This window comes from Lynx canadensis, chromosome F1 (assembly GCF_007474595.2).
Source record: "Lynx canadensis isolate LIC74 chromosome F1, mLynCan4.pri.v2, whole genome shotgun sequence".
In the NCBI taxonomy this organism is placed as follows: domain Eukaryota; kingdom Metazoa; phylum Chordata; class Mammalia; order Carnivora; family Felidae; genus Lynx; species Lynx canadensis.
Genome location: NC_044319.2, coordinates 60048719 through 60068840, shown reverse-complemented (window position 1 = coordinate 60068840; position 20122 = coordinate 60048719). Strand labels below are relative to the sequence as shown.

Genomic DNA, 20122 nt, shown 5'->3' with positions numbered 1-20122 from the left:
ATTCCACTTAGATTCTTATCTCCTATCAAATCTAGGTTGGAAATATTGGCAGAAGGGCAACCAACCCTGTCAATCCTAGGACACTGGCGAAAAGCTATTGTAGCTGGGGAAAGGCAGGGGAGCAGCTCTATAGTCTTGGGAAGGAGCAGGAATATGTTCTGGACCCAGACCTATAGTTAAAGGTAAAGGAAAACCACTAAGAAAGCACCACCTCCGGGGCGCCTGGGTGGCGCAGTCGGTTAAGCGTCCGACTTCAGCCAGGTCACGATCTCGCGGTCCGGGAGTTCGAGCCCCGCGTCAGGCTCTGGGCTGATGGCTCAGAGCCTGGAGCCTGTTTCCGATTCTGTGTCTCCCTCTCTCTCTGCCCCTCCCCCGTTCATGCTCTGTCTCTCTCTGTCCCAAAAAAATAAATAAACGTTGAAAAAAAAAAAAAAAAAAAAAATTTTAAAAAAAAAAAAGAAAGCACCACCTCCAAGATGTAGAGACACAAGGCCTGACTACAATGGAGACTTAATCAGAACATCAGAGAATGCTCCCCACCACCCACCAGGCTAATAAGCATCTAGTAACTACTGATAGTACTCTACTGCTGAAAGAGGTGCAAAATCATGGTGAGAAACCCCCATGGAAGCACAGGGCAAAAGGAAGATCTACACCCAAGGGTAGAGCAGACACCGTGGGGAGAAAACCTTCAACAAACCAGCCACCACCCTAAACGCCAGAGAAATTTAAAAATTTTTAATGTTTTTTTTTTAATTTTTGAGACAGAGAGAGAGGCAGAGACAGAGGGAGACACAGAATCTGAAGCAGGCTCCTGACTCTGAGCTGTCAGCACAGAGCCTGGCACAGGACTCGAACTCATGGACCACAAGATCATGACCTAAACTGGTCAGACACTTAACCGGCTGAGCCATCCAGGTGCCCAACACCAAAGGAGTTTAAAACTGTGTTATAATGAAAGTAACCATAGCAACGACAAATCCCAAACTGGTTTCCAACTCTTAATTAGGCTGATTCAACCCTCCACACTAAATGCTAAGAATAGGAAAAAATGTCCATTTCCAGGGGTAACAACTATTTAACTCAGTCTCTAATACCCTAGACAAGATGTCTGGCTTTCATCAAAAAATTACAAGGTATGCAAGGAAACAAGAACAACAAAAACATTGTCAAGAGGCAAAGCAATCCATAGAACCAGACTCAGATGTGACACACATGTCAGAACCACCAAACAGGGAATTTTAAATACTTATGATTATTACGGTAAAAGGCTCTAGTGGAAAAAATGAAAAACATACATGATGAGATGGGTAACTTCCACTAAGAGAGAGAAACTGTAAAAAAGAATCAAATGAAAATGCTAGAAATGAAAACCATAGTCACAGAGATAAAGAATGTTTCCAATGGGCACATCATAGACTTGAATGAATAAGGGAATTAATAAGTAAGTTTAAAGATAGGTCAATAGAAATTACCCAAAGGAAAACCCAAAAGAAAAAAGAGCCAAAAAAAAAAAAAAAAAAGGCACCCAAGAGCTGTGGGACAATATTGAAGAGTCTAATATGCATATATTTGGGATCCCAGAAGAAGAAAACATGGCAGAAAAATATCTGAAGAAATAATGCATTTAAATTTATCTTCATTTATTCCATTTCCAGTGCTCTTCATTTCTTTGTGTAGATCCAAGAGTCTGTCTGGTATCATTTTTATTTTCTTGAGGAAATTCCTTTAACATTTATTGTACTTCTAGGTCTGCTAAAAGTAAATTAGTTCAGTTTTTATTTGTCCAATGAGATTTTTTTATTTCTTCCTAATCTTCAAAAGATATTTTTGGTGGGTATGGAATTCTGGGTTGACATTTTCTTCTTTCAGAAATGTAAGAATGCTACTCCATTGTCTTCTGGCTTGTATAGTTTGTGATGAGAAGTCTGCCCTAACTGTTATCTAAGTGCAACGTGTCTTTTTTGTCTCAGGGGCCTTCAAGAATATCTCTTGGCTTGAGGTGCCTGGGTAGGTCAGTCGGTAAAGCATTCAACTCTTGGTTTCAGTTCAGGTCATGATCTCACAGTTTGTGGGTTTGAGCCCTGTATCAGGCTCTGTGCTAAAGCATGGATCCTCCTTGGGATTCTGTCTCCCTCTCTCTGCCCCTCCCCTGCTTGCTCTCTCTCTCTCTCTCTCTCTCTCTCTCAAAAATAAATAAACATCTAAAAAAATAATATCTCTTGGCTTTTAACATTTTGAATGATATGTATAGTTGTGTTTGTGTTTTGGTATTTATGCTGTTTGGTGTTCTCTGTTGGTGTTCTCTCAGGTTCTTAGATCTGTGGTTTGGTGTTTTAATTTTGGACCTACCTTTGGTTGTTGGGAGGGTGTAATTTTTAAGCTGAGAACTGACAAATGAGTAGGTCTCAGCCAGAAAAAGAATGGTTGAGAAGGGGGTTTCAGAAAAGAAGATTCTGAACAGATGGAAGAAATAGCATGATTAATGGCCTATAGATGAGAGATCCTCACATTAAAAAAAAAAGTGAATGGGAAGGTATAGCAGATAAGGCTGGAGAGACAGAGGATACATTTTGGAAGACTGTGTAACACACATTAACCATCTATTCTTAGGGTAAACATTGAAGGCTTTTAAGCAGAGGAGTGACATAATCAGATTTAAATTCTTAAATTCCTAATTGTCATCCCACCTACTGACAGGAGAGTATATTTGTGCAAAATGTCTTAGATCCAATGGTCTACACATTTCCTTGGATAGAGTCTCAAGCTACGGGCTTTTCTGTCCCATCTTCCTTTGTTACATCTTCCATCACCTACCACATACCTCCTAGTCTCCCTGCAAAACTTACCTATACTATGGTCCATTCCTTTGAGTCTTGCTAAGTATTTATCAATATCCTCTTTTCTCCATACAGTTATATTATATTTACCAGCCTTCTTTATTATTAGATGTGGCCATGTGCCAGAGTTCTGGCCAATATGAGCAAGAAATAAACTTTTTCCTACATCACAAAGATTTAGGGGTACTTAGTCACAGCATTTAGCCTACTCTGACAAATACATGAAGTAACTATCTAGTTACAAAGAAACTAATGTTTAGATGACTAGTAAATTCCTTGGGTCCATATATTATTTTGTTAAAGTATCATATTTTACATAGAAGGATGAGAACAGATAAGTAAAATTTGTGTATTCTGCAACTCACGCAACATTGAGGGCCTCACACTTTACCAGTCTACCTCTAGGAAGTCCCTGACAACACTCCTGGGATTCATGCTTTTAATTAAGCATGGTGTAGAACAACAGAAAGTGCCTTGATTTTATAGCAGGAAAGCCAATATTCCAGTTCCTATGATCCATGTGGCCTCGTATAAGTTGCTGACCTCTTTGGTGTCCATATTTTAATCTGTAAAAGCAGGAATAATACCAGGGTAAAGGATGACACCGACAGGATTAAGCAAGGCCACATCTGTGTGGTAGATTGCTACTTCACCTATATCTACAGCCTTTCCTAGGTGATTCTGCAGCTGCTCTAACAAAAAGAATGGAGCACAGCCCCCCAACACCTTGACACCGAGTTCAGCCCTGTGACTTCCTCTGGCCAGTATAGGAGTAAATGAGGCCTCACAAGTTTCCGCTTGCTCTCTTTTGCCTCTTCTATCACCCTCTCTGCCACGGGAGGACATGTCTGGGTTAGCTTGTTGAAAGCTAGGAGACACCCAAGTCACCTCAGCTTGAGGCCATCCTAGATCAACCGACAGCCAGCCAATGTCCAGCTATGTGAGCAAGCCTAGACAAGACCGTAAAGCTACAGACATGTGAGCAATAAACACTTGTTGTCATATGGCACTGACATTGCAGGGCTCTTTGTTATGTGGCATCATTGTGGCAACAGATAACCAATAGAGTCTGTGAGATTAAATCCCCACAAACTGTAAAGTACTACACAAATGTAAAGTATTAAAGCTCATGAAAATTATATATATTATATAATTATGTTTATATAATTATATACTGTTTAATTATATATTTATATACTTTGTATATTTGTATGTTATATAGTGATATATATATTTATATATTGTACATAAATATATATCTTTCTGAGCTTTAATAATTATATAATATATATACATTTTATATATGAATCAAACATAATAATATATTTATATTTTTAATATATTTTAGTATATTATATAGTTACATTGTATATAATTTATGTGTGTGTGTGTGTGTGTGTGTGTGTGTGTGTGTAGCCAAGGACTCCATTGGTCTATGAGATATTAGAGCCTATTGAAAAAACTCATTAAGTCCTTATTTAGAGAGTCATGGAATCAAAATTTGAGCTGGACAGAACCTTGGAGATTGTCTAATCTACCCTTCTACCTGTGTATGGAGACTCTTCTCCATATTGATTCCCTTTATGGGTACCAACAGATTTGTGTCCTCTAGCCCCTCTATGCTGGGACATCCTTACATCCTTCTCTTGTCTCTAGCAATACCTGTGTGGACAACCCAGGAAGCTCTAGGTCCATCCTTCTCACTTGGCCATTCCCCTGTCTTGATGTCTGTGGCTGATGCTCTGGTCATGCTGTGATTTACAATTTTTCCAGATGCCTTCAACATGCAGCCACTTGCCAAAGTAAAAGTTGCTAATGCCATATCATTGATCACATGTTCCTGCATATTGCATTAATCTTAAAGACCCAGCTTAATGCACACAAGGACACCCTCCCTGAGTATCGAAGGGCTGGTCCACAAAAGCTCATAAAATAGGCATCCTCCGGATTTCCAAAGGAATGGAAAGCCACAAGAATAAATTGGAAGAGAAATCGGGCAAGCTGTTTTTTATTTTCTAAAGGAAGGAAGAAATTATTTAGCCTGATTCAGGGCTCTTTCAGGCACCTCACACATTATTATCGCTGAACAAATGCTTATTATTCTTCTTAGCAACGAGGTAAGCCGAGATGGACCTTTTCTTCCCTAAAAGGAATCAGGAGTACTTCCAAGTCCCATTTCTGCATCCTAAATGCTATCTTCACCTTAGCAGCCGAAGGATCTTTTTTTCCTCTAACCTAGAAGGCAGGAGGCAGAGTGCCTGTCTAGAAAAATGACAAATCAGACATGACATACATACAGACCTATTACTTCTGTCATATTTCTCCTCTTAACTTTTCTCAGCAATTAAGGTTTCCATGAGCTTCCCACTCCTTTTCAAATCCTGCTCGTGAGGCAGTTGTAATTAAATTCCCTTGATTTCCCAGTGCTGCTTCTTTGTAAAATAACTTGATCTTAGAAAAGTTCCCTTTCTAAATTTCCCCGCACACCCTTTCCTGACCTGGACTGTGATGGTGTTCGAAATCTTTTCCTTTCTTCTGTATCTAAACTTAGGCCAAGCACTGCATCCTCCAGGAAGTCTTCCCTGATGGCTTAACCCAGCTTCATTTGGATGCCCTCTCTCTGGACTCCCATAACCCTCTCTATATCCCTCTATCCAATTTACCATGCTGTCTTTTAGTCATCGGTATCCTTATTGTCTCCCATGCTTGGCCTGCGCACAGAGGACAGGGTCATGCCTCAGTTGCTTTTCATCCAGGAAGCCAGACTTTCCAGTAGAATTCAGAAAGAGAAAGACTGACCAGTAGCTGATGTACCCTCATGGCAACTATTTCGTTCCCCTTGGCAGTACGCTCCACGTGCTGAGCCTAAATCAAACATTGCCTTTGTTCCTGCCTTGTTAGCATCACAAAGATAATTTACCTGGGGGTGAGCATCATGGAATCTTCTGAAATCATCAAACTATCAAATAACTTTTTGCTACCTGGTCTGGGGGCAGATTTATACTAAGCACTATGGGGGGGAGGGGGGTAGATAATAAGGAAATAGAAAACTAGGTCTCAGATAATAAGAAATCTATTATCTAATTGAAGATTCAAATGTATGCATATAAAACACTAACTTTGCATCAGAGAATACGAGTGCAAATAAATTACATACACATTAACAGTGAGAGGAGAAATTCAGAGAGGGAGAGAGTGCAGGAAAAGGAGGAAAGTTGGAAGGGCTTTTGAGGCAGCTTTGCAAACGATGCTAGGGGCGCCTGGGTGGCTCAGTCAGTTAAACAACCCGGTCTTAATTTCAGCTCAGGTCATGATCTCACGGTTTGTGAGTTCAAGCACCGAGCGGGGCTCTGTGCTGACAGTGAGGAACCTGCTTGGGATTCTCTCTCTCTCAGCCCCTCCCCACACACCCCTCCCTCAAAATGAACAAACAAATATTAAAAAAAAAAAAAAAAAAAAAAAGAAGCTAGACTCAGGTCTTGAAGGAGAGTAGGATCTCAGGAGAGGGGAGAGGACAGGGTGCAGCCTTTGGAAGGAACAACATAAACAAAGGTTCAGAGGCAGGATCTGTGCAGTCTGTTTAGATTTGGAGAATCACGAGTAGTAGACGTGCGTGGCTTGGATGAAGGCCCTTGATGAGGAATAATGGGAAATTAGGTTCCAAAGCCAGACCATATTATCTTGATTTTCCCCCCAATAAAAAGAACCGCCTAAGTCACCTACTTTTAAAAGGCCCCATCAAATCCACGTCCTGAACAGGAAATGTGCACTTAGCAGGGAATGTGCAGTGTTACTATAACTCAGCCACCGCCAATTACTCTCTTCAAGAGAACCGTGTTAACTCTTGACTAACCAAAGGGTGTTTCTCTGGTCTGTTCTCTCCCTAATTCAACCAACCAGTACATCTTGTACACCCACTGCTTCCTGCTGTCTGTACGAAACTCCCTAAATCACTAAAAAATGAAGGAGACAGAACTCCTAACTTCGAAGAACGTATTTTTGTCTTATTTTCCTTCTTCCGTACTTCTCTCTCTGCTACCATTTTTTAGGGACAGTATCCTTTTAGGGGCTCCATCAGACTCCAGACCTCCTGTAATTAAACATTTGAAACATGCTAGTAGGTTTGAAAAGAGAGGAAAGAAGAAAGCAAGTCAATAAATAATTTGGAGGTGAAATGCTTACATCTGGAGAGCCTTCCTTAGGATGTTAGGTCTTCAGCTAGCCTCTCCTCTCAGTGATTAAGAATTGGCTCTCTTGGGGCGCCTGGGTGGCACAGTCGGTTAAGCGTCCGACTTCAGCCAGGTCACGATCTCGCGGTCCGGGAGTTCGAGCCCCGCGTCGGGCTCTGGGCTGATGGCTCGGAGCCTGGAGCCTGTTTCCGATTCTGTGTCTCCCTCTCTCTCTGCCCCTCCCCCGTTCATGCTCTGTCTCTCTCTGTCCCAAAAATAAATAAACGTTGAAAAAAAAAAAAAATTTAAAAAAAAGAATTGGCTCTCTATCTGCCAGCAACCTTCTTTTGTATCTCCCTCCGATGAGAAATAAGAGATCTCTCTTCTTGTCTAAATGAGGAGAGGAAATCGTGGCCACGCCAAGATAACACAGTCCAACTCACCCTTCTGAGTCTGACTTCGACCAGCCCCCAGGCCAGCTCCAAAACAGCACAGCATGGCTGGAAAACCCTCCCTCTCAACATGCCAGGCCATGTGTCTCCTATCATTCAAATAATTCCTGAAGTCCCAACCGCTCTGTGGTCCTTCAGGACTCCAGAGACAGATAACTGTTTCCCCTCATCAGACACTACTCATGAAAGGCTTTGGCCACTTTCCCTGATGGATCAGCACCCCCACCCCGATATAGAATGAAGTCTCCTTTGCTCCATACCCATAAACATATGGGCCTTGAATCATACTTATTATACACAGCCTACGTTTGAACTCCTCTGTGGCACCCTACAACCTCTCTGTGGGTCCAGTAGTCTTGGGTTTGTTGGGATCTTCGGAGCCAGCCCTGTCAGTGTTGTTTTCATAAGTGGACTGGAACAAGACCAGACCAAACAAGCACTCACACATGATCTTCTCACTTAAAAACAACTGCAAAAACCAACACTCCTATGGCATTTATAAAATGCTTTCATATCCATGACCTGTTTTCTTCTTCAACCTAACCCTGCGAAGTAGGATTTCCTTTACCCTCTGAGAATAAAGAAATGGATGTTAAAACAGATTAAGTAACTTGCCTTTGGTCAATAAGTGGGGCCCAGAAAACTATTTTAAATGAGCTCCTTCTAGATTCTTCACCTGACACCATAAAACAAAATAAATATTGGACAGATTAAAGACTTAACAAATAAAACTATGAACAAAAGGGGAAAAAAATGAAGATTTTGCCTGATCTCTGGATGAAGAAAAATTTTTTTAGGCATAAAAACACTGGAAGAAATCAAAAAAAGGAAACATTAGATTAGTCTACATAAAAATGTAAAACTTTTGGGGCACCTGGGCGGTTCAGTCGGTTGAGCATCCCACTCTCGATTTCGGCTCAAGTCGTGATCCTGGGGTCCTGGGATTGAGCCCTGCATCAGGCTTTGCACTGGGTGTGGATCCTGCTTGAGATTCTCTCTTCCTCTCCCTTTGCCCCTCCCTCACTCACTCGCGCTCTCTAAAAAAAAAGAATAGTAATAATAATAATAATAATAATAATAAATATTTTTTAAAAATGTAAAACTTTTATATGTCCCAAAGCCAAATAAAAAGCCAACAGCCATCTGAGGAGAAACTGTCTGAAAACTAGATAGGCTCCTATGAAGCAGCCTTGCTCAGTCACCATCTGGGGCCAGCTCTAGAAAACTAGGACTTTGGTTCAAAAGCTGAGGCCAATTCCGAAGCAGCTCACCAGCTCTCTAGCAAAGGGACATTTGAGTGGCACATATCACAATCTGCACAGAAAAAAAGCCTGGAAACTCATCAAAAGGCTAATAGTGCCTATGGAATTATGCATTACTCTTACTTTCTTCTTCATACTTTTCTGTACTTTCCATGTTTTTGCAAAACACATCATAATTGGGGGGAAAAAAGGTTTTATACTCAGAAAAAACAGAGTTTTATTTTAAAATGAGGATTATCAAAGGATTTCTGTTTTCCCTAATCGTTCTCAGTCTTATCACCACACATCTTCTGAGAGTGATGTCTCTAATATATTCGTAGTTTGCTTAGAAACATCTGAGTTAGGACATTATTTTCAGAACAAAATAAAGCTTGAAATTACATGTATCCACACAGAACACTGTTTTTGGTTTGCTCTCTGAAGCCTTTGCTTCCTTGAAGGTTTATGAAAAACTTTCTGGGGTGGGGGATGCTCCCGGGTGGCTCAGTTAGTTAAGCCCCCGACTCTTGATTTTGGCTCAGGTCGTGATCTCACAGTTCATGAGTTGATCCCCTCATCGGGCTCCGCACTGACCGCATGGAGCCTGCTTGGGACTCTTTCTCTCCCTCTGTGTCTCCCCAACTTGCACTCTCTCTCTCACATACAAAATAAATAAGTGAGCTTTAAAAAAATTTTTTGCCAATTTGCTTCTCCTAACAACTGCATTGGAAGGAAGAAGGAGAAGCAGGTGGGAGGAAGGGAGTTCCCACGTAGCATCTGCACCAGGCAGGGTGGGGCAGGGGGTTTACACCACCATGCCACCTGTGACAAGTGTTTTTTGTCATGTGGGGATATCAAGGTTCAGAGTCAAGTACTGTAAGAGCTGGAGACAGGATTCACTCCAGGTCAGCTTGGCCCCAAATCTTTGCTCATTCATTTACACCTCATGGCCTCCAATCAAGAGCTATGTTCAGGGGCACCTGGGTGGCGCAGTCGGTTAAGCGTCCGACTTCAGCCAGGTCACGATCTCGCGGTCCGTGAGTTCGAGCCCCGCGTCGGGCTCTGGGCTGATGGCTCAGAGGCTGGAGCCTGTTTCCGATTCTGTGTCTCCCTCTCTCTCTGCCCCTCGCCCGTTCATGCTCTGTCTCTCTCTGTCCCAAAAATAAATAAACGTTGAAAAAAAAAATTAAAAAAAAAAAAAGAGCTATGTTCACATCGTGCAGCTCAGCCAATTTGGGGGAGTTGACCACTGGAAGTGCCTGGGCATGCAACAGACAGTTCTGCCAAGCATGGACTGAGAGTCAAGAGATTGTGTCCTAACATCAGCTGTGTCCAAAGGGCCACGTGACCTTGGACAAGTTTGCTTTCTTGCCCACAGAAGCAGTGGCTGGGACTAGCGGTTTCAAAAGGGTTTTCCTTCTCTTAAACTCTGAGACTCTAATAGTCATTTATACGTGTGAAAATGGTGCTCTCCACAAGCCAGTGCTGTTCGTTCTGCTTCAAGGGCACAATTCTCTAAACAGGTCCCTATGATGGCCTTATCAAGGACCACTGCCAAGCTCGTTCACTATGGCACTGTTTACCCACAGAAAACTGGTAACAATCTAAACATCAATGGAGAGAGAACTAAAATAAGCTATGGCACGGGGGCACCTGCGTGGTTCAGTGGGTTAAGCGTCCAACTTCAACTCAGGTCCTGATCTCATGGTTCTTGAGTTTGAGCGTGCATCAGACTCTGTGTTGTCAGCAAGGGGCCCAACTGTTCCCTTCTCTCTGCCCCTCCCCTACTCTCTCTCTCTCTTTCTCTCTCTCTCTCTCTCTCTCAAAAATAAACATTAAAACACGAACGCGCACTCGCATGCACACACACACACACACACACACTCTCTGGAGCTTTTATACAGGGCACCACAGAAAAGCCTGGGTCACATAATTCATTCCTTGAAAAAATCTCTATAACATCCTAACACACACTATTAACTGACCATGTAATGCCATCAACTTAATTTCCTCCAACAAGAGTAATACAGGACCTACTATAAGCTAGATAGTATATGAATCTCCACATTCATATAAGGCATTCTACATATTCATATAATGAATTGGTCTCTGGGCCCCAAGGTGCTCTCAGTCTGGGAGGGGGGTGGGTGGGGAATGCATAATTATGGTACATTATAATGAGAATTGTCATACAGGTACAAAGTCCAAGAAAGCCTAGGGTAATTCTGTCTGGAGGAATCTAAAGAGGCCCAGCATTTAACCTGGATGTGGAATTTGAAGTGGGTACCTACAGAGTGAGCGGGACCTCGTAGAGTCACAAGAGGACAAGACAGAGGACCCAAAGGGTATATAATATAGAGAGAACTGGCACACTGCAGGGGTCAGCGGGGGCCAGCAGGCACCTATGAGGCTAGGGAGTAGCAAATGAGCTGGGGAAAGGAGGCTGCGTCAGGCCCTGAGGGTCGGGAACACCATCTGTACACAGGACAATGGTGAGCCATTAGAAGTTTCCGTGCAGAGGAACAGAGCAATTAGAAGGCTTTCCTGACAAAGACAGATCACTCTGGAGGCTGTGTGGCCAGCAGATTAATAGGTATCTGGGTCTGGGTAGATTTAATGGCCCTGAATATTTAACTAAGTGAGTTTCCTAAACACGAAAAGTATGATACATTTTAATGCGTTTCTGTCTCTCTCTCTATGGCAACTAATCTTAATTATCTCAGAAATCTGAGTTCAAGAAGGTATCTCACCTGTTTATCTTCAAAGGAAACAAGTCAAGGGTTTACTCTGAGTATTAAATGTGCATCTTTATAGGTTTAAGTCTTAATTAAATAGCAGTGGGATCCATACACAGGTTACTGAAAGTGTAAATACCTGGAAAGAAGGGGGGAAAAATATTTGAAATTTGTCATGTTGAAGTATTGTTATTAAAAGAACAGAAAACTGTTAAAAACCAACTCATTGTACCCTGCTGTCTGTTCAGGCTGCTGTAACAAAATGCCATAGCCCGGGCGTCTTGTAAACAACAGAAATTTATTTCTCACAGTTCTGGGAGCTGGAAGTCCAAGGTCAAGGTGCTGGCATGACTGAGCGAGGGCCCTTTTCTGGGTCTCCAACTTCTTGTATCCTCACAGGGCAGAAGGGGTTGGGAGCTCTCTGGGGTCCTCCGTTATGAGGCATTAATCACATTCATGAGGCTTTATCTTCACAACCTAACCTCCCCACAGAGGCCTCACCTCCTAATACCATCACACTGGCCTTTAAGATTCAACCATAGCACCTGGGTTCCATTTACTGCATGTAAATTCATACGTTCAATTACGAAAAAAAGTCTGTGGAGGAAATAGGATCCAGTCTACACCCTTGTCCCTCCACACCTGCTACCTCCCACCCCCTCCCCATCCCCGTCACATACATGAGCAACACCCAACGCCAGCGCTGTAACCCAGTTCTGCCATTGTGGTTTAGCTGACTCCAAAACTTTAAAGAAAGTCAGCCCTAAAGCACTAAAATTGGGGTAACCACTCAGGACAGCAGGACAAGTAGAAAGGGAAGCAATCTCAGTAGAGTCAAAAACAGGGGTGGACCCTGCACCGTACATATCAGCATAAGCAGTAAGTTGGGCATGTATTCGTTCAGAAACCAGAGAGCACCCAGTATATGCCCAACGTTGGCCCAGGCACTGGGACTGGTGAGAAATTGGAAACAGCACTTTTCCTCAAGAAAACTCTGTCTCTTTTGATGCTTCCTGCAATTCTCTAACTGCTTAAGTTGTTCGGAGGAGGAAACTGAGGTTCAGAGATGCTAATGCACTTCTCAAGACCAGGATGCCATGTGGGGGGATTGAGAACGAGGCAGGAAGACTGGGTGAGAGTTGAGCACTGAGTCACTGACTCTGAGCACAAGCGCAGGAGAGCACCTGTTGTAAAAGAAGTCCCCAAGTCTAGGGGCCAAATTTACACACAGGGACTCCAGATGAGGGGGCAGACCGCTGCCTAGGCAGGAAGCATTGCAAACCATTATGCGCCCCCTAAGACCATGTTAGCTTTAAAAGTGTGTGCACATGGGTGCACACACGCACATGGACCGACTTCCTAACTCCAGTCAAGATATCCAGTCAAGGCAGCTTATAGAGTGCACTGCTGGAGGCACACAGACCTGGGTTCAAATCCCAGCTCTTCTGCTCAACAACGCGTCAAGCTACTTAACCTTGCCCTGTGTTACTAAGCCTTATCTCAGGGGGCTGCAGTGGGGAGGGGGAATTCTAGAAGAAATGATGCATGGAATGTGCTTAGCAGAGTGCCTGGCATTCAGTGCCAATCAGGAAAAGTGAACCGTGACACTTCCCACTCAAGAAGATCCAAAGCAAAAATGTGATCTGTTCTCACAAACAGGTTCCTTCTGCACCTGGTCTCTCTACCTGCATGACTCCTACCCACTGGCCGAAACCGGACACCGCTCTCTCTTCCACTTGTCACACGGCCGCCCTTCCCCCTTTCTCCGCCATCTTGACCATCACAGCTAGCACTTCCGGTGTGATTCTACGTTCAAAGATGCTAAGCCAAGCATTTTACAAGATCTTTAATTGGGCAGCGAAACCCTCACGAGGAAGGTACTATCATTATCTCTGCTTTGCATCTGGGGAAACTGAGACTTGAGTTAAGAAACTTGCCCAAGATCAGAGTGCCTGGGTGGCTCAATCGGTTAAGTGACCGACTTCGGCTCATGATCTGACAGTTTATGAGTTCGAGCCCTGGGTCGGGCTCTATGCTAACAGCTCAGGGCCTGGAACCCACCTTGGATTCTGTGTCTCCCTCTCTCTCTCTCTGCTCCTCCCCTGCTCACACTCTGTCTCTCTCTCTCCTTCAAAAATAAACAAACATTCAAAAAAATTTAAAAAAAAAAAGAAAGAAAGAAACTTGCCCAAGATCACACAGCTATTTTTTGAGAGAGATCACATTTTATAGACTGTTTATTCCAAAGCCCAAACGCTGAACTATTACACTGTGTTGCCTCCCAACGAACCAGTCACTACCTTAGCCTGGTGCATTCTCCCTGTGGCTTCCTGTCACTGTACTGCAACCACATCCCGCTCTACTCAAGCCCAGAGGGCTCTGTGGGTTTTCGGAAAGTGGTATGGACCACTGAATTCCCCATCAGCCTCAGAATGCCAGGCTGATGGGGAATACGACCAACACAGTGTCTCTGAGTCTGAGAAAGGGTATTGCTCAGCTGGGAGCCACCCTGGCGGGGAGGGTGGGCAGGCAGCATGGAGGCCAAGGAGGAAGGCAGTCCATGAGTCTAGGTGTGAGGTACAAAGGGCCTGAGGCGAGGGGTGGGGGTGGGAATGAAAAGGCTGCATGCGACAGACATTACCTCACCAGGCACAAATACTCCCAAGGCTGGAGCTTTAATAATTCTGTTACTAGGGCAACAGCAAAAGAATCTATCTCGGAGAGAACCCAGCGCGGCCCGTTTTTACACAGAAGCATGGCGGCTGTAAGCTGGGTTCTCTCTGAGATAGGGGTGAAGGCGAGTGGCCAAATGACACAGCAAGCCGTGTGCACCAGGATTTTCCCTGAGGTTTTTCTAACCTTTCCATCCTTCCTAGTTTGGGAAGTGGAGAGACATTTATCCGAAGCAAGCTCTCCAGGAAGGTAGACAGCGTGATCCATGAAGCAGGGGCTATTTGAGCCCCACGACAGGTTAGTGAGCCTGCCTCTGATACTTGGACACTTGGGGTCTTGTGGAGAAGGGCTCAGGTTGAGAGTCAGCCTGGAGACAGAAGCGAAAGCATTTATCACAACGTTAACCAGTCGCTCAGCTACCTGCCTTCCCCTTGCTTGGCACCACTGGGACTCTGGCCAGGCCTTAAGGGTGTCTTCTTCAGTCTGTCCAGGAAGTAAAGAGCTGGGAAGACCCTCCTGGGGGAGTGAGTTCATGGGCTCTGATCAGAAATACAGACGCTCCTTGTAAGACCCACAGTAGAGTAAGCTTTCTTCCCAGGAGCTCCGTGGTCCTCCCCCCATTGTCCTTCTGGGAGTATGGCAATGACACACCCACATGACTCCATTGACCTCTGACAGCAGCCCTTCCAAAAACCCAAGAGCCCAAGCACCTGGGTGGCTCAGTCAGTTGAGTGTCGGACTTCAGCTCAGGTCATGACCTCACAGTTCATAAGTTCAAGCCCCGCATTGGGTTCACCGCTGTCAGCACAGAGCCCACTTCAGATCCTCTGTCCCCCTCTCTCTCTGTCCTTCCCCGGCGTGTGCTCTCTCAAAAATAAATAAAACATTAACAAAAAACAAAAAACAGCCTTTCAAAGATGCTGGGAAAACTCTGAGACCTTCTTACCTGCCTCCCTCAGGATTCATGCTCTCCTTTTCAATTTCTATGCCAAATGCCAACTTGGCCCCTCTATGTGACACCCTGTGGGGACACCCTTCACCTTGCCCATGGCATTTGTCTCTACCTCCCACATGACATATTTTCTTGAAAATCTGTGTGCGAGGAATGCTGAAGGAGAGACAGGACTCCATTTCCCTCAGTCCTCCTCCTAACCGCCCAGAGCCTCTGTGAAGTACAGATTCCCCCCGAGAGACCACCAAAGGCTTCCACTGCTTTCGAATTTCAGTGTCAAAGGTTGTTCTGAAGGGCAGGAAGGAGGTGGGTAGCCATGCTGGATTATGGAGAGATTTCCATGATAGTGGCTCTGCCCCTTCTGGGGCTTTGATAAAGTATGAAATGCCCAGTGGTCTGCCCAATGGATACAGCGTGTTCCAGATGGCCTTGGAAGGAATTCCTCATTACAGAAATATGGGTCACCTCAGGCATCGACGAGTCAACGGTTGCTGGCTTTGCCATTCATTCTTTGAGCTTAGGAAGGTTGTTTTTCTATTCAGCTTCCTTGCCTGCAAAAGGAAGAAAATTACACAAAACAATCTCAAAGGTTAATGTAAGTCTTTAAAGCTGAAAAGGTTGTAAGCCTTCTGAAAGACAAGGAACCCCAAAGTGTAAATAGATCACATAACAATAGTGGTTTGAGCTGGTCTGGAGTTAATGTACCATTTAGTGCCTCGGAGGGGCACTTTTATAGTACATTTATTCCATGGAGCCTATAAAAACAATAATGAGCATTTTGAGGCATTTGCATAAGTGGTGGTGGTCTGGCTTAGTAACTAAGAGCTTGCACTCAGGAATAAAACTTGTTGGACCCAATCCTGCCTTCATCACTCATCAGCTCTGTAGCCTTGGACAAATGGCCCCTCTTAGAGCTTCTTTTTCTTCATTTATAAGATAGGGTCATGCCACATGACTCGCTGCATTGCTGTGAGAATCACATACCTGACAGGGTGAATAGTAAAGGGTAGTTGGTAGGTTATATTAAATGATACTCAATCTTTATAGCAATCCTGGAGAAGCATTATTTGGCATCCCTATTTTATCAAAAAGAAACATGTCCATAGAAGCTGAAGTGTTTGCCTGAAGTCACTCGGCAAGGAGTTTCTCCTTCCGAAGCTCATACCACAACACAGGTGTCTCTCCCATGGTCTCCTCCCAAATCAATGGGCTCAGACAAAGTCGCAGTGCGGGTTTCAGGCATAATGACTACTACAACTATAAGCCTAGCCTTGGGCGTTAGTATATAAGTCTGTTATAAGCTGAGAAGGTGATCCAATCCCCCCAAAACGGTACGCAATTTCAAGGCTTCCCTTAGATTCCTCTAGATAATAAATACTACAGAAATGTATAATGTAGGGGGAGCCTGAAAACAAAGACATCCCTGGGGAACACAGCAGTTGGAGTGATTTCCTCTGGCCTACACTCTTGTAAAGGTCCAATCTCCTGAGCAGGGACTCAGGCAACCTGAAGGAGAAAGACAAAAATAGTTCACACCAGGTGGTACTAAAAACAGACCCAAGGCTCACAGCTAGCTAGCTAGATAGCTAATAGATAAATGATAGATAGATAGATAGATAGATAGATAGATAGACAGACAACAGATAGATAAATAGATACGATAGATAGGTAGATAGGTAGGTAGGTAGATAGATAGCTATGATAGATATAGATAATAGATAAATGATAGATGATAGGTATAGATAGATAACAAATCAATTATAGATAGATAGATATAGATAGATAACAGATAAATTATAGACAGATGACAGATAGATGAGAGATAGATAGATAGGTAGATAGGTAGGTAGATACATAGATATAGATAATAGATACGATAGATGATATAGATAGATAACAGATAAATTATAGATAGATATAAATGATAGATGATATACATAGATAGGTAGATAGATAGATAGATAGATAGATAGATAGATAGATAGATAGATATAGATGATAGGTGGATGGATGGATGGATAGATAGATATAGAGATGATACATGAATAGATGACAGATAAAGATAGATATGACAGGTAGATGGATAGATGGATGCATGCATGGATGGATAGATGACAGATAAAGATATAGATGACAGATATGACAGATGATAGATGGATGGATAGATAGGTAGAGATAAATCTATCTATAGGTAGACAGACAGACAGACATATTTGGCCCTTAGGCCCCACCTTCCTGGCATATATTAGGACTTCTTTTCTCTTCCAGGCTGTCTTTCCTGTTCATCATCAATCTGTTTTCCGTGGGACTTGCCCCCAGCCCCATACCTGCCTCGACGGCCCTGCTGAATAGGACACAAGCATTGTCAGAAGTCTGGAGTGACCTGGATGCCATAAGCAGCTTTGACATCACAGTCCTTAGCGTTCTGCATTCGTTAGACCTGCACCCACTGAATTCCTGGCCCAGGAAGCAGAACAGAGAACTGACTTCTACGCCGCTAGGTTGCTAACCCTGTGGAGAGTCCTGAGTTGAACACAGGAGCAGTCTTAACTGAATAAAATGGCACCGGCATTTCTTTCTATTTTTCTCCTGAGCAAATACAAGTATGCCGAAATTATATTGCCCCCGGCCCTTGCTCCCGGGTGTCGGATGGAACAGGCACTGGCTAACATTTACAAACTGTTTGCCCTGTGCCGGGCACCATGCAGTCGCTGGAATCTGTCCTGGTGCTCGGGTCTTAAGGCTTCAAGCATCTGTCCTTGCCCTGCACAGACTGGCTCTTGATGGAACCTTACACTTGGGCGGGTGCTCAGAGAGCATCCCGCCTTGTTCTATAGAAAGGAAACCAAGGCCCTGGGAGGGGATGGAAATCAAGGGTCCTGGCTGTATCCACTTTGCTCTACCCTCCCCCCCCCTTGCCTTTTTATAACATCAAGGACTGTGCCCACCTGTCTTTTGGATCATGAGAGTCTGTTGGGAGGCACACTGGCACTCGAGAGGGATCGGTAAGCGGGAAACTGTCTCTGTCAGATACAGCTAAAAATAGGAGCCGGCCCGAGAGCAGCCTCAGCTAGTGAGTGTGCACTGAGACCAGGTGCTCCTCACCGAGTTCACCTGATACCCACCAGTGCTACTGGAAGGACAGCCACCCCGGCCACCTCAGGGGCAGAGGTGGGCTCAGCAAACAGCTGTATACACTAAGGGCAACCCAGCTGCTTCTGAAGCTGGGGCGAGCAGATTCTATTTCTGAAGCCATCTGACCACGTGGGGCCACAGGGGGTCATCAGAAGGAACAGGAAGGCTCTTCTCTTGGCCCTCCCCTAGTGGTTCCCTGTGGGGCCTGAAATCTTCCCATGATGTAGGAATTCAGCAGTCGTAAGGAGAGTTGGAAATTCTCTCGTTCACCTCCCTCGATATACAGATGAGAAAAATAAAGCACGGAGACATTAAGCAACTCTGCCAAGGGCAAACAGCCTAGTCCAGAACTTCCCAGAGCAGGATCCCTGAAATAAGAGTCTCGTAGATGTTCCTTGAGGAGAAATTGTCTTAAAGGTTCTGAGATCAGGTAGTTGGGAAAGGCCGCATTCTCTATTCTTTGTCTCGAACACTCATTCTCTATCTAACAAATATTTACTCAGTCTCAAAACGAGGACCACGTTTGAGGAATCTGGTCTAACCTGGCAGAGCTGGAACCAGCCTACGGGCGTGCAGACTTCAGGATCACAAAGCACACAGCTACCCCAGGCCAAGGACTATTTCTCGATTTAACCATTCATGAGGCTTTGCTAAAATGGCAATGCTCCGGAGAGAGAGAGAGACATAACTGACTGGCGTCCCTGATAACTTTTAATGCACTTTGTTTGTCCGAGGCTTTTCCAAGCGAGAGCACTTGCAATCATATGGCCAAACAACAAAGCCTGAGCCAGAGGCTGCTGCCTTGAGAAAGTGCATCCACATGCGGCGGCTAGAAATTAAACGCGTAAACCTGGACACGCTAGCTCCCCTGAAAGGAAGAGTCAGAAAGAAGGAGAGAGGCACAAAAATCACTCCACAAGCTTTGGCAAACCAGTCAGCCATCATCTCTCCCCAAAAGGAAATGGATGGGGGCACCTGGGTGGCTCAGTCAGTTAAGCAGCCAACTTGGATTTCAGCTCAGGTCATGATCTCATGGTTCATGAGTTCGAGCCCTGCTTTGGGCTCTGTGCTGACCCTGTGGAGCCTGCTTGGGATTCTCTGTCTCCCTCTCTCTCTGCCCCTCCCCCACTCATGCCCTCTCTCTCCCTCTCTCTCTCTCTAAAAATAAATGAATACGCTTAAAAAAAAAAAAAAAAGCAAACCCAGCCCACTGGGAAGGAATGTGGCATTCCTACCACAACCCCTCCAAACCAGACCCTCAACTTGTCTTGGCCCCCAGGGGAAGCCATTGCCCCAGAAATTAATTCTTCCCCATATATAGCCTTGACAGGCGAAATTCCTCTCCCAGGCAATCATGTAAGGTCTAGCAAGGAACTTTTTTTTTTTTTTTTTTTAATTATAAGGAAAGGGTGGCTCCCCCATCAATAAAATCCTGCTTCAATTAGTTCAACCATCCTTTGGGTCATTATTTTAAGTGTTTGAAATTTCTACTTAAATAAGGTCACTTTCAATTTGGTAAACACTCCTAAGTCATCATCTTAATTCACGGCCAGTCACCCTAGGAATGCTGAGTAAGTAAACATAATCAAGCATTAGCTAACCAGCCACAAATCCACTTGAGTTTATTAATTTCTCTCTTGGCAGAGAAACACGAAAAGGGACCAAACCATCAGAGACATTCACGCATCATTCATTCAATAAATATTTATTACACACCAGGTGCCAGGCACTATGCTAAGCTAAATATAAGTGGCATTATTTTATGAATATTCACAGCTAGGTTACCTATGAAATCCTATTTTCCCCCAAAACATAAATTTTCATTCCTGAGGTGCTTTTTCTTCATTTCTGCCCAATATGCCTTCCTCCGTGGAGTAGATGATGCGTCCTAACTCTTCAGCTTCCAGATTCTGTATCCCTCCTTC

At 44.1% G+C, this 20122-nt stretch overlaps 1 long non-coding RNA gene across 1 annotated transcript in view; it reads right to left on the bottom strand.

The window, feature by feature from the left end:
* Nucleotides 1-8468: 8468 nt before the first annotated feature.
* LOC115504893 overlaps nucleotides 8469-20122 on the bottom strand; it is a 54289-nt gene continuing 42635 nt past the window's right edge. The window contains exons 6-9 of the long non-coding RNA XR_003965834.2: nucleotides 15528-15613; nucleotides 14297-14477; nucleotides 11453-11576; nucleotides 8469-8498 (exon numbers count right to left, since the gene is read on the bottom strand). This is a non-coding gene — a long non-coding RNA (uncharacterized LOC115504893). The remainder of the gene's footprint in view (nucleotides 8499-11452; nucleotides 11577-14296; nucleotides 14478-15527; nucleotides 15614-20122) is intronic.